Raw genomic sequence first — 7,028 nt, 5'->3', positions numbered from 1 at the left:
AATCAAATTTATTTTCTTTGAGATGTTATTTACGTTTGATTTGTAGCAATGCAGCGTTGCATCAAATTGTGTTGATTTGACTCAGATGCTCGCGCTCTCACCTCTGGGTTAGAAGGTTGTGGTTTCAGGACTGAGGTCACAAAGTTCATCATCTGGTTGACATCTCAGTGCAATACTGAGGGAATGTTGTAATGCCAAAGGTGCTGTCCTTCTGTATGGCACACATGCCTGATGGTTTGTGACATTCTCAAAGATCCTATGGCACTATTTCAAAGAAGAGCAGAGAATTATCCCGATGGTCGGTCTTAAGTTCCTTCCTCAACCAAGTACACATATCTCATGATCATTCTTCTCATTACCATTGGTGGCATAGAGTAACTACAGTTGTCTTTTTAAAAAAACTTCAAAGTAACTCTTGTGTGAAATGCTTTGAGATGTTTCGACACAATATATAAACGAGCTTTATTATGTACCAGTATTACAGTTTACACTGGTTATGGGCTAAGGTAGTAAGAATCTAGCAATGAGTAACCTGGGAGGAAAGGAAGTTGAATGAGATCACATTATCCCAGTGGCATCCCCTGCTTTATGGAAATAACGAGTGCAGTTCAAAGGCTCAGGGTACTTTGATACTAAGAGCTGTTGCACTGATATGAAACTCCTGGTTAAAGAGGTGAGGTTTTCAGTCGTAAAACATTGATGGTAGGAACTCACACAACGTGGTTCAATATGCAGTTGGAGCGACACCAGACACATGGGTCATAGGACCCAAATACAAGGGGTCACTAGTTTGTTAGTTGATGTAATTATTCTGAAATGTATAGCTTGCTTGATAGATAGAGGCTATATAGCTTTCACAAGTTTCATAAAGCAAGCAAAGTTTATTGGAGAAGTAGGTTTTTTGGTGGGAGTGACAAAAAAATAAATTCACAAAGTTCAAACTGAAATCCTTGGTAATCTCATAGTTTGCCTTTAAGCAAGATACGAGATATAAACAAAATCTCTGGAATTGCTGGTGCCTAGACTTCCCCCTGTTCACCAGGAGTTAAACGTATAGTTGCCAGTGTGTACTTTCAGAAACATGTTTCTATTTGTACCGGGGTCTATATTATCTGCTACATAGCCTTGGCATTATTGTGAACTCAACACACGGTGGCTCTAAGCAATGAGCAGGTATGTAGCACACTGTTGGAGATAAGATTAGCTGTTCCGCGAGGTCTCTGACTGAAACAGCTGTGGATTCTGATAACCAGGATGCAGAAGAAAGCTGCATTTTTCATGTATTTGTTGGCAAACATGCTCAAGGGGCCCCAAAGAAGGTGACGGCCTTCAGCAGAGCAGATCAGATTTGCCTTACTGAAGAGGAGTATCTCCCCCACCTGGTCAATAGCGGCAGCTTGAAGGTAATTTGGGTCACAGGTCATACATGTCCTTAGAGTGCATTAATGATGCAGCGATTGTATCCTGGGTATTTATAAGCATTATCGGTTGATTGATCTGCCCTGCATTGTGCCGGACAGAATGAAAAGCGCAAGTAATGCTTAAAGCAGGTTTGTTTGTTGCACTAACCCATCTGTGAGTTTCTGTTTATTCAGGGAGGCATAGGTTAAAAATTAACATAAGTTAAAAATTAAATTTAAGACATGCAAACTCCCAGTGTTTGATGCAGATTCCTCACTTATCAAAATGATTAGTGTTTGATGTACATTATGGCATAAAGATTCCCAACTTGGAATGCTTTTGGAAATTAACTTTTGCCAATTGTACACATATTATTGCTTTCAAATCGATTCCCGGGTTTCCATTCTAACATCTAGGTGAAAAAATATCTCTGGGAATGATAGAGCAGCTGAGGTTGCAAGTGCGTTTCTCCATTCCACTTTATATATCACTTTTCATTTTCTCTTTCTTTCTCTAGAGAAGAAGCCAAAACCTGCCAGACAGGCTCTGGGGTGAGTGCTGTGAGCTAACAGCTTCGCCAAATTCCTGCTTCATTGTTATGACAGCCTGTGTATCAGCTGCAGCAACAAGCAGTGTGTGGGCATTTGGAAAAAAGGAAGAAGGACTTTAAAAAAAACAATTTTTTTGACAAAGTGAGAACAAAATAAAACACAGCAATTTTCATAAGTTTTAACTTCTCGTAATTTTCTAAAGACCAGCTTAGCACTGACATCACATGACTCGATAACCTATTTCTTCATAAAAACTCCTCACTTTGAATTAAAGGCTCTTGACCTTTGCCTACTTAGCAATTGCCCCAGCTCTTTTGTAGCATATTAACAAGCCTTTTGAAGAACTAAAATTGGGATATCTAAACCAAAGCAGAGCAGCCAGTTAACAGGAATGTCAGACCAATTTAGCGCATAGTATGTTGGGTGGCAAAACCCAGTGTTTTATTTCAGAATTTGTTTTACGCTATCAACGCAATCTGACCTACACACGGTAATTGCTGCCATATTAGCCAGACATTAACATGAAAGGTCCTGTTTGATTTGTGCTTCTGAACAATGAAACACAACTTTAATGTAAAATTTCTAATGTAAAATGATCTAAAATTTTTGGTGCCCAACAACAATCAACATGTGATAATTCATTGCTGTTTTCCAAATACTTTGTAAAGCTGAGTATTTGTGCTGCTGTACCTAGCTGATTGACTGTCATAGACATTCATTGACAGTCTACATGCAGGTTGGACTAATGGGTTATGAGCCATCAAAAACATTAATAGACTGCAATTTTGTATCCACTTATATTTCATTTGATGGGGCTGCAATATATGGTAAAATACTTTATTTAGTACATAAACAAATCCTTCCTTCAGGTGAGGCATTAAAGACCCCATAGTGTTTTTCGAAAAGAAAAACTAGTTCCTCCCAATGTCCCGGCCAACGATCCCATCCGTAAAATTGATCATTTATTCTATGGCTGTTTGTGGGACATCGCATCATTTTTTGCCTGGAACATACACAGTCACTACACTTTGCAGTAAGATGCCTTTCCGATGTCAAATGTCTTTTTTTTTAAAAAATGAAACAATCTTATTGTTTTTCAACATGAAAGGCGCTATCCAAGGAGAAGGTTTTTTTTAGTCAAACAAATCCTCCGTATGACTGTTCAAACCTTTATCAATATCAACTGGGGTTGTCCAAAATTTAAGCATTTAAATACAATTTATACTTATATAGCACCTATTTCAAAGGGAGTCTGTCTCAAAGTATTTAGATCACGAGCAAATAAATAGATCATCATGTAAAGAGCTGCAATGCTTGCTTTTTATTTTCCTAAATGATACAAATTTGTAAGTAGACATACCTCACAGAGTTGCTCTCTGTTATTTTATTTGAGCGATCAACAGCAAAGGCACACTGGCCTTGTTAAACAAATTTGTCACTTTTATTTTAAAAAATCTTCAAGGCATTAGTGTTATTTATGCACGCATTAACTCCTCAAGATATTAAATGTTAATGAATCAGGCAATCCTTTAATAAGCTTATGGAATAGAATGCCATGCTTAGATACACTGTGATGAAATTGTCTCCTAGTTAATTAGTCTCAGTGGTACTCGTAACAGTTTTGATCAATTTGAGATCCTTACCTGCCTGATTGATGATGGAACACAATAAAGTTAAGCAGATAAGAAGTACCCTAGACTTTACTTTAACCTCATGGAATTTAACAATAGATCCCCACCACCTTTCCTTCAACAAGAATATTTTCCTAAATGCTAAATATGATCCATTTTTTTCCCCTGGCGTTTGTTTAAGCCTATCATGTAAGTAACATTGAAAAGATTCAGAGTACAATCCAGCCAGCAATGCTTCCGTCCTTAATGACCTCCTGTTTTACTTGTATATTTGTTAGTAATTACATATGTACTCTTCGAAAGGTTCAAATTGACACTCAGCTTTACATGAGAGTGTATTCTGCTACTTATTATTAATATAGATGAGACTGATAAAATATGATAACACCCTCAAAGATGAATAGACGTTGGAGGTTCAGAAAGTCGAACGCAACACATCCAAGGTGATCTATTTAAGAAGCCTGTTGCTTCTTAAGAAGGGTGTTCCAGGACGCAGAAACAGCTCGATGCTGTAATGGAAGGATTGAAGAGTGGGCTTTTGAAAGGATGAGATCAGATGAGATGAAGAGCCTTCTTAATCTGAACCTCTCTTGTGATATTGAGCATTTGCTGATCAGCAGTTGCACACGTGCGACACATGTGCCCAGAAAACCATGCAGGCGAAAGGATTGTATTAAAATTTTGCCATCTGAAACATCTGTGGAAGCAAAAAATCCGTTTGAACTTGATAGAATATGAGCGTCTCAGAGTGAGCCAAATCAGTCATTGGGATTTCCAAACAGTAACAACTGGCCAACTCTGAATCAAGATGCCAAGTTTCAAATTTAATTTGATCCCCTTGAAATTTGAGTGAGTTCAGATTTTTGGATTGGATTCATGTTGATCCCTCACAGATCCATGTACTTGGGTTGAACTGATGTTTGGCTTAATTTTGATCATTTTAATTTGGTCGTTTGTAAGAATCGGACGTTAAGACCTTTTCTCCCGATGAAAGCTAAACTCTCGAGATGCACTTCATGACATGAACCTCTGGGTGATGCCAGACAGGTCCTTCACAGACCTCATGTAAGCCAGAGTCAAAAAAGAGTTGAATGCTCCAGAGAATCTGACATGCACAAGCAGAGCCTGACTCCTGGCAGATCTGTACTAACATCTCCCTTGAGCTCATTGAAGAGGTCCAGCAATGACAGTTCACTGAGCCCATACCTCCTGGTCATCCAGGTCTTTGTTTGGTTCAGTACATAGACTGGATGGTAGAATATAATTTATTTAGGATTTCCGCAGAGCTTCCCACCTTCATTTTTCTATCACACACTGAGCATAGTTGAGAGCCGAGTTGTCTGAAATCTCTTCAGTGTCAATGGTTGTCAGGTTTTCACAGTCTTTTAGATAGTTAGCAAGAGGCTAAGGCAATCGGGTGTAATTCTAGTTGCTGCGATTTGCTGATCTGTGGGTCCGCAGAGTCTTTGAACACCACCTGGCTACTAATCTCCAAGACTCCCAAGCGAATGTTCGAGCCGTAATCTGAAAATATTCTGCAGCTGCGACTGAGCGACGAGCCCACAAATCTACAGTTTGAGAAAAGCACAAACCTACAAAAAAAAATTCAGTGCATAGCCATTTCTAGTACAACAGCAAAATAATTGAACCGATTCAAAATCGCAGCTTCAAAGTGGCTCTGTGAACAGGATCCTGTCTTTTTTTTAAAAAAATATTCTGGGTGGACAGGCAGACTGCAGAAAAATACTATTATTTAGCACTCTCTAAATTTATAGGTTCTCAGAGATAATACACTGGATCAAATGCAGTTTAAAACAACATGGGCAATTTTAACTATGGTCTATTTTCTTACAGCTGGTGGATGTATCACCTACTCAAAGTAACAAAAAAGAAACACTGTTTCTTTAAGACTTTCAAGAGCAGGTTCCATTTGCAGGTGACTCTTTTCTCCATTGTACCATAAAGCAGCATTATTCTTTGTGGCAGAAGCAATTATTCTGAGTGTATCATCTGTGCAGCCTATACCGACTGGTACTTAAGGTCAATTTGATGGCAGCTCTCCTTACAATCAGTCTATTATTGCAAGGAACGGTGGCCTTGTTTGGAAAAGTTGGAGAAAGAAGGCCTTGTAACTATTATTTGACGACAGATAAGCTATTAGTCTTCAAGGTAACTCTGTTCACCTCTTTGTTTTCCCTGTCCATGTGAATTTTAATTATCAAAATGGTTCTACCTAATGGTTTTCATCTCTTGTCCCATTAAAGTCTATTCTGAGTGACTGTACAATTGTCACATCAAGTATACGATCATAAAGTGATCAATGTAAGTGAAGAGTGGTAATTTATCACCTTGCCACCTTTTATTGCTGTGTAAGGACTGTGTCTCTGCATAAATGCCAGGCAAGTCGAAAGTTTAAGTTACTATGGCTGTAAACTGAGACATCAGAGAGCCACCCTGGAGAGAAAAAAAGTGCAAACATTCCTATACTACTGGGCTCTGCGGCATATAAAAATAAGGTTTATTACTTTACAAAGCCTGAACCATGGGATTTTTCCTGTACAGTTTGTACAGCACTAAGAAAAAGTGAAAAATGTTCAAAGTGTTGTACTGATAGACACCAGTAAAGGTACCTGATGATGTGTTACAATGAATACAGTTTCACTATTCACATTAAAATTATGTGGTTGGTGCCCTGAATATTGCAGAACTAAAGGGACTATATATTTTTTTATGAGCCAGAAATTGATGGTCAAAATATATTTTCTTGGAAAGGCAGTGGAAAACAGTTTCCATCTCATGCAATAGCAACTATGTAACATCAGCAATAATAATACTTGCATTCTTGGATTTGATATTCAGCCTGCAAAATCAAAACGTCATTGAGCGCTTCACACGGGCTTGATGTAAAGGGTAGTGACTGTGCCTTTGTAGATAGATACTGCAGCAAATTAGACCACAGCAAAGCCCCACAAACAGTCATGAAGTGAATGGTAGTATTACTGTATGACTTGAGTTGCAGTACTGTATGACTTGCTGTTGAGTCAATAGCATCAGGCTTCTCTTTGAGTAAATTAAATGGTGTATCTGCACCCCTGACATTATGCTTACTCACTACCCAGGGGGTGCAGGGGGAGAGGGTAGGGGGGAAATTGTACGTCTCCTGAGAATGAGTCACAATTTGAAATTCTGCTTCAAATCCATCACAAATTTCTGGTTTCCCTTAGTTGCCTCCAAGTTAGAATCAAATTAGGAACATGACCCAATTTCGGGCAATTTAAAATGTGCGAGTTATCTATGAAACGTTGCAGAAATGTAATTGTTTTAAAAACTGCAGTAGATCTGCCATAAATTCCCGAATCCATTACCTCTTTAAAACAATCATTTTCCCATTGACAGCAATTGGATTTGTTGCTTTTTCAGAAACTATCAAAAAGGAGTACATTCT

The sequence above is a fragment of the Callorhinchus milii genome, unplaced genomic scaffold, assembly GCF_018977255.1.
Source record: "Callorhinchus milii isolate IMCB2004 unplaced genomic scaffold, IMCB_Cmil_1.0 Scaffold26, whole genome shotgun sequence".
Classification (NCBI taxonomy): Eukaryota; Metazoa; Chordata; class Chondrichthyes; order Chimaeriformes; family Callorhinchidae; genus Callorhinchus; species Callorhinchus milii.
Note: the sequence above shows the minus strand (reverse complement) of the source record.